This window comes from Hyperolius riggenbachi, chromosome 6 (genome assembly GCF_040937935.1).
Source record: "Hyperolius riggenbachi isolate aHypRig1 chromosome 6, aHypRig1.pri, whole genome shotgun sequence".
In the NCBI taxonomy this organism is placed as follows: Eukaryota; Metazoa; Chordata; class Amphibia; order Anura; family Hyperoliidae; genus Hyperolius; species Hyperolius riggenbachi.
This window is the reverse complement of record NC_090651.1, coordinates 275,200,656-275,208,974: the sequence shown is the minus strand read 5'-3', so window position 1 is coordinate 275,208,974 and position 8,319 is coordinate 275,200,656.

Genomic DNA, 8,319 nt, shown 5'->3' with positions numbered 1-8,319 from the left:
ATCAAAGAATCTCATAGGCAGCTTGAAGGTCCAGATAATTTTTACATCAGATTGAAAAAGGACCCCACTGAACAGTTCAAGGCCCTCCTACGTTCCTTATTGAGGAGGGGGGTGGAGGAGGGTTTCCTTTCCACTCGAATGGGTGAGGGCCTGCTTCCTGAGTTCCCTCGTAAGCCGGTCTGGTATTTCCTGCCGAAGATCCATAAAGACCCGGTTAATCCCCCGGGGCGCCCAATTGTGTCAGCCAGGGGGTCACTCACAGAACCTCTGTCGAGGTACTTGGATTACATTCTGAGACCTTTTCTTAAAGTTGTCTCCACACACCTGGCTGACACCTTGGACGTCCTGGGGAAAACCGGGTCATGGGCAGTCGGTAGGAATGCCAGACTAGCTTCCATTGACGTAGTTAACCTGTATACCCGCATACCACAAGATCTAGGCACAAGAGTGATAGGAGAGATCCTTTTGGAGTGTGGTAAGGATGAGTTTTGGGTCAATTTCATATGCCAGTGTCTCCTTTTTGTGATCTCACATAACGCTTTTTTGTTCAATGGTGCCTGGTACCAGCAGAGATCAGGAGTTGCCATGGGAACCCCGGTGGCACCTACATTTTCTAACCTATTCCTGTGGGGATGGGAGAAAAAAGTCATCCTAAGTGACGACAATCCCTACAAGGCATACATCTGCCATTGGCATAGGTATGTGGATGACATACTCCTGGTCTGGACTGGCACAGATGGCGAGTTCAATGACTTCTTGAACTTTTTGAACACCAACGACTTCAACATGCAGTTCACTGGACACCTGGGGGGGAGCACCCTCCCATTTTTAGACCTTGAGCTGTATGTGGAAGATGGTGCAATCAAAAGCAGGGGTCACAGAAAGGACACGGCCACAAATGCCATACTTCAAAGTGATAGCTACCATCCCACACACACTAAAAAAGCTATCCCATATGGCCAGTTCATTCGCCTTAAAAGAAATAACTCGGATAGAGTGGATTTCATATCTCAAAGCAGAGAGTTGGCAGTGAGAATGTATAATAGGGGCTACAATATGGATGAATTGAATATGGCATTCAGACGGGCAGACAGGGCTAATCGTGATAGCTTAATCCAGTCGGGTCTAAATAGAAGTTCCAAGGAGAAAAGGAGGTACAACACCAGCAAGTCCAGCAGGTTTACATGTGTCTTTGATTACTCGCCTATGGCTGAAAAGATTAAATCAATCATCTATAGACATTGGCAGATTTTAAAGAATGATCCTAAGCTGAATCAAATAGGCCATACACGCCCAATGATCTCTTTTAGGAGGGCACGTACAGTGGGGGACCATGTCACCACAAGCGAGTTTCTCAATGACAGCGGGGGTAACTGGCTGCAGAGATTTATACCGATTGGTAACCACCGATGTGGGAATTGCACACATTGCAGCCAGTTCCTACCGGGAAAGAGTGTCGCTTTGGGTGGCAGGATCTTACCAATTAAAGAATTTATACACTGTAGATCAAACCATGTGGTATATTCAGTAATGTGTCCATGTGGACGGTTCTATATAGGCCAGACAACTAGGATGCTTTGCACACGCTTTCAGGAACATGTCCATTCCATTGAGACTGGGGTGGGAGCTGGTCGCTTAATCAAGCACATACGTGAGATGCATAACTGCAACAGCAATAGCCTCAAATTCTGTGGAGTTTTGACTGTACCTGTGCCACATAGAGGTGGCAATCGAGAGCAATTGCTGCTCCAACAGGAAGCAAGAATTATCTCTATAACTAATGCTTGTGGCCCCTTGGGACTTAATGAAAGAAATGAACTGCATTGCTTTCTAATGAAACATTAACTTTTTTTTTTTTTTTTTTTTTTTTTTTTTTCTCTTTTTTGCTTTTTCTGCTTGTTTAATCCTAATCTGTAACAGGAGAGGTGAGTTCGGGCACGTTTTTGGTAGGTTACCATCCATACTCCCTCTCCTGTTTTACCTCTTTTTGAGTTGCCTTGCACTGTCATATATAGTATAAGTGTGATAAACACCCACTTAATGGCACATTTTAATAATTCCATTGTTTTGTTTTTCTGTAATACAGATCAATGATCACTTAGCAACAACCCGACGCCGGAGCCAGAAGCAGGACGCATGCGCATCCCCTCCAATGACGCCATACGACGTAGAGGAACTGGGCGGGGAGACCCGCGGCTCGCCTAATGGCTAGAGCGATCCTGACGTCAGGCAATGGAGGAGGGACTGCACGCGGAACGCCGAGGCGAGAGGGCGGGTTGAAGCTTCCGGGCAGGACACCGGTAAGTGTGAGCGATCTATTTAAACTGTGACATAAGGGTGATCCTGTTGTTAGTGCCTCTGATGACGCGTTAGTACGCGAAACGGCTGTCAGGCCTCACCTAACCCCCACTGCATACCGCCTATGTGATGTCCATTGGAGCCCAATAAAGGTGTAATCTAGGTACGGTGCCTCTCTTTCTTCTCTTCCGGAAAACTGTTACTGCACCTGAGCAGCACGTACCCTATAGCACCAGCGGCTCCAGCCCACCTGCCGCGTCTAGTGCCAAGTCTTTTGTCTTCTGCCTGTACAAATAGGTAGGATCGCACACTACATTAAAGCAGTTAAAAAGTCTGTCCTCGTTCCTTACCCCAACCCATATGGAGATTACCTAGATACTGGGTTGTTTGAACTGCCATTTGCCTCATGGGAGATTGGGGCCTTGTTGGAAGAGTTTGATTTCGATTGGAAAGCCTTTTGCGATTTTTATATCGCAAAGAGCGCGGATGACCTGAATGATTGTCTCGACTCCATGTACCTTTTGATCGATTCTGATGAATGTGATGAGTGTGATGTGGATCTGGTGATTTATGTGTGGCAGACTATTTTGGACGAATTGCACACACACCAACCAATTATTTCCAATAAAGAGACACCATTGTCACATGATTATTCCTGTCTTTCTGGGGTAAAGCAAGTGAGTTTGGACACTGTGCGACCTGAAATGAATGGGTGTGCCTCGACTGTGGACACCTGCATGAATTCTGATGGAGTTTTTCCCGTTTGTTTAGAGGTTAAATCTGTGCGATCTGATGCCTGTTTCTCAGATGTTCCTGTCGATTGTGATCGGCGTGAGTGTGTCAGTTTTGTCAATGATTTGTGGGATCCCTTGTCATGTAAAAACAGATCTTCTTCTCTCAGTACTACTTTAAGATCCTCCATCTATGATCTTGCTATGTGGAAAATTCCCAAACTATGCAGTTTCAAGAGTAAAATTAATATGATTCCTCATGTTGTTGTCACAACTTCCCCTAACATTGTTCAGTATGAATGCTCAGACCTAGTCAGGTGTGAATGGGAGCCCCCGTTCCAGAAAAAACAGCTCGAAGCGTTGTCGTATGAATTGGAGAACGATTCAGAGTCGTTTTGTGAATACTACATTGCCAGAAGTGAATCTGTCTTGAGAGCATGTATAAGTTATGCATCCGCCTTAAGAGAAAAAAAGGGGTGTGAATTTGACTTTGTGAGTCCGCTGATTTGTATGTGGAAAATGATTCTGAATGAATTAAGTGTACGTCATTCAGGTGACGTTTGTAAAGGTACATTGTCAGCTGGCGTTTCTGAGATCCAGCAATCCAGCCTGGAGACCTCAGAATCCTTGTCTTTGGAGTGTTCGGTTTCGCAACCTAAAGCGATTGTGGACTCTCAAATTTTGCGTTCTGTCTCCTCGGATTCAACATCGTTAGCCGAGTCTAAGAGTGAGACAGCACTTTGGTTTTGTGAACCTGATACTGAAGCACCTTTGCTCTGTCCAGAAAAGATGTCTCTGAGCCTGCCCTGTATCATGAATAAAGACATTCTGTCCACTCGCATTGACATTTGCGAGTCTGATTCTGAAGTAAGTACTGACTCTCCACCCAGTAATCTGGATGAGTCAATATATTACCTTGTTTAAAATCTCCTGCAGTGTCCCTAGAGGCTCGTCTAGGTATTGCAACCATTGTTACCTGTTTCTCTGCTATTTTGGAATTGCAGTCTGGTTTGACTGCTATGGAGGAATTTCCCTGCAATGAAACGAAACTCAGAAGGCCAGAGTTAGTTTCACTAGATATTTCTGTGTATTCCTGTCCTGATGATGAAATTCAGTCTCAGTTTATGGTGGAACCTTCCCTAGGACATCTGCCCGGTTCAGAAAATAAAGTTCAAGCTTTGCCCTGTAACACGGATAGTTCAGAATCCTTCTTAGGAAACTTGAAAAAGGATGTTCCTGAGGTCCTGTCTGACCTCCTGGAGATCTCCGAGTTCCGCCCAAGGGGTGCAGAAATTGTAGGAGACGTCTCCTGCCCCCCAAGTCCTTCTGAGGTGTTGCCCTCTTCAGTAGGCATTGCTGCCTTGCTGGCTACCTTTTCAGCTCTGATGGAGCTTCACGCCTGTGTAGTCAATGATGATATTATTGTCACAGAAATTTCTGAATTTGTATCCGAGTCTTCTTTTGAAAGTCCAGTGCCTGTGACCTTCACCCATGATGATTCTCTGCCCGGTACTAGTTTTGGTCTTGACGTGCCGGACTCTGAGGTTGGCAGTTCCCTGACATGTCCTGAGGTTTCTCCTGTGCTGGTGTACCCCAATGTACTCTGTGACCCAGAAAGCCCAAGTGTGCCTCGGTTACCAGCGTACTCAGATGCTTCCTCGGTGGAGACATGCTCTGATATGGCCTGCCTGCTTGCATGCCCAGAAGTGGTCCCTGAAAGTCTTGATCTTGATGGGTGTCCTCGTAATTCTGAATCCGGAATTGTCATTGGTTCCATGGGGGTTCTTGGTAATTATCCATGTGAGCCTGGTGATTGTTCTACCCTCTTGGGATCTCTGTGGAGCTTCAAAAGGTTCTGGGAGATTCCGGGAGAGATTTTGCTTGGTACCCTGGATAAGATCAACGGTGGCTTTTGTGTTGTAAGGGACACTTCGAACAGGTATTGTGGCAGGTTTGGTATTTTCGGACGCTCCTTGGAAGGTGGTGGGTATTGTCTGGAGGGTGTCGATGGCTTCTTCTCTGGCGTTCACAGTCCTGATGGGTATTATACTGAGACTGGTAGTACTGATGGGCATGTTTCGGTGGCTTCTGTTTCCGATGAGGTCTGTTTCGGGTGGACTGACTCTGGAATTGGACCTTGTCGGGCTGCCCCGACCTTCATGAGTCTTCTGTTAGAATGGTTTGGAGGTATCAGTTTTGAGGGTCGTCTGGAATTCGACCCTAGAAGGGGGGGTACTGTGAGAATCTGCTCAGCTGCCTGTGCAGACAGGCAGCGTTTTGACCACTGTTCACGTCTGCATTCTGCAGGTCTCTTTAAGAGAGACTTTCTGTCAGTTTTGCAGCTTGTGTTGCTGAGGGATTTGCATACATTAGTCATGCAAATCCGTTACCTGCCTTCTTTTGATGACTGGCACTATAAAAGCATGCTGCTCCCAGAATGCTTTGCTGGACATTTCCCTTCCATGGTCTGTTCCTGATGGACACTGCTGGAGTGTCAGCCATTGCTATCTAGTATAGTTAATTCCTGGGGGTTGCTTTAGGCTCCCCTTCTAGCCCAGTCAGGTTGTATTATCTGTTTTGCCTGTTCCGTCTGTCTTGTGTTTGGATCGCACTAGCCCTAGCGTTAGCGGCTGTGGATCCTTCTGATTGAGTCTGGAGTGTAGGTTGGAACAGCGGTTGTTTCTGCCTACCTCATCTGTTCTGTCTGCCGTGTGTTTGGATCGCACTCGCCCTAGCGCTAGTGCTGGGGATCCTTCTGTTCTGTCTCCTGGGATCGCGCTAGCCACTTTTCGCTAGCGCTGGGGATCCTTCTGTTCTGTTACTCTGTCTCCTGGGATCGCGCTAGCTACTTTTCCCTAGCGCTGGGGATCCTTCTGTTCTGTCTTCTGGGATCGCGCTAGCCACTTTTCGCTAGCGCTGGGGATCCTTCTGTCGCTTGTCCCTGTTTTCGTGTGTCTGTCTTGTCTGCTGCGCTTGCTGGAGGCTCTGTGAGGTAACCGTTAAGCAAGCGCTCGCGTCCTCTGATTCATGTTTGTCTGTTAATGGTTAGTTAGGCGTGCTTGTCTCTATTGTGCTTATCACGTGGAGACCGCGCATAACTGCGTGCACTGTTGCGAATGAGTGCGGTGTTCGCGGTTAGCTAGCGTTTGTTATTTTCCGTATTTCCTTATTGTATTATTTGCTGTGCCTTTGCTACTCTAGTGCTCCGCCTTGCTGTAACCTTGTGTCACGTCTGGCGATCGCACCTCTCACGATCGCGTTCCTGCTTCTTGTCTGCTGTGGTGTGTGCACAGTCGCGGGTTGGCGACTAATTTTATGCACAAGAAGTAGAAAGGTTGGTCAGCACACCAGCTTCTCAATAAGCAAAATTTAATGTATCATATGTCAACACTACGGTTAACAATTGTTTCGGGGCCACAGAGGGTCCCCTTCATCAGAACAGTGCAGACAAACAATATTACAAAAAGTTGCACCAAACATATATACCTTGTGACATAATAAAAACCACCCCTCATGATAAAGGACACTCCCCCTCCCTTCACAATGTAAACATCACCTTCATCCCCGTACACTAATGATCAAAGACCAAAACTTATGTGTACAACATTAATCACAATATGGGCACAAAATTGCACATCAAGTACTAGTGCTAAATAGAACGTAACTCATGCACATACCCAAATTGATAACAGGATGTCTCCTGTCAATCATGTATCCTGTTCAAATCCATTGGCTCCCTCAACTCGCGCCAAGCCGCCGTCTCCCGCTGTTCAGCCGTTATTGCCACCGGCTCTGCCTCCGTAAGTAGTTGCCATGGCAACCCCCTACCCAGAAGGCCATACTCACACCACCAACCTATCAGTGCAGCGCACACTAGGTGCATCACGCCTCCAGCGCGCGTCACTGACTGCGTGGAGCCACACATGCGCAGAGAGAGCCGCGTCAACGTAACCATAGGGACAATGATGTCCGCATAGCTATTCGTCCGGCGGTCGCGCATGTGTCAAAACCGGCATTAATGCATCCATGGAAACGGCGCTGCCATTTCCGAACACATCCGCATGGCCCCATCCGCACGTCACTGACTGCGTGGAGCCACACATGCGCAGAGAGAGCCGCGTCAACGTAACCATAGGGACAATGATGTCCGCATAGCTATTCGTCCGGCGGTCGCGCATGTGTCAAAAACGGCATTAATGCATCCATGGAAACGGCACTGTCACTTCTGAAAACATCCGCGTGGCCTTATCCACGCGTAGAAACACCCGCAAACCGCATAGAAACGACGCAAAAACGCATAAGTTAGCAAAATCACAGCATCCATGCGCATCAAAGCGCGCATGGATGTTGCCACACAGATTCGTTGGTGAAAAAAGTTTTTTATATATAAACTAGCATGCAGAAATGAGCCATAAAAATGGCCCATCCTGCATTAAAAGTTAGCTGCATATGGTCCACATGGACTCTCCCAAGGAAGGCTAAAAATAGCCAATCCAGAGCAGCAATATTCAGAGGGGGCCAAAGGATTGGATAAGAGCCTAGGGAGGAAAGAATTGATTAGTAGACACCAGGGAGGGAAAATGGAAGGGACAAGGGGGATGGGAGGGAGATGGAAATGGAAAAAGGGAAGGGAAAGGGGGACATGGGCTGTGGTAAATAAACAAAACGTGCAGATGCTAGAGAACATATAACGTTACATGCCTATACCATATTGATAAAAAACAGTCTTAATCAGCAGGTCACATTTCAATCACTCTCAATCATCTATCATCTAGATAACAAGAGAAGGAATTATATTGATTCAATCCCCTAGGAGCAACAGTGTCCAGAGTATATATCCAGAATGTTTCCTTCTGAAGCAACAATTTGTCACGATTTCCACCTCTCCTGGGTTTTTTGACGTGGTCAATGACCAAACCCCTCAGTTCACTTACCCGGTGACCCATTTCCACAAAGTGTATCGCTACTGGTTTGGATAGATCAGGTGATTTGCCTTCTCGTTCAGCTTCAATTGCTATTCTCACATCACTTCTGTGTTTCTGGAATCTTGCCTTAAATGCTCCAGTAGTTTTTCCTACATAGCCCCATCCACACGGGCATTTCAGTAGATAGATACAATATTCTGTATTGCAATTGTAGTAATCTTTAATAAGAAAGTTCTTGCCAGTACTCGGATGGGTAAAGTGGGTACCTGAAATCAGAGAGTTACATACATTACAATTGTAACACCTATAGCAGCCCTTCTTGTTGGAAAAAACAAAGGGTTGTTTAATATATTTGTCATATGGGT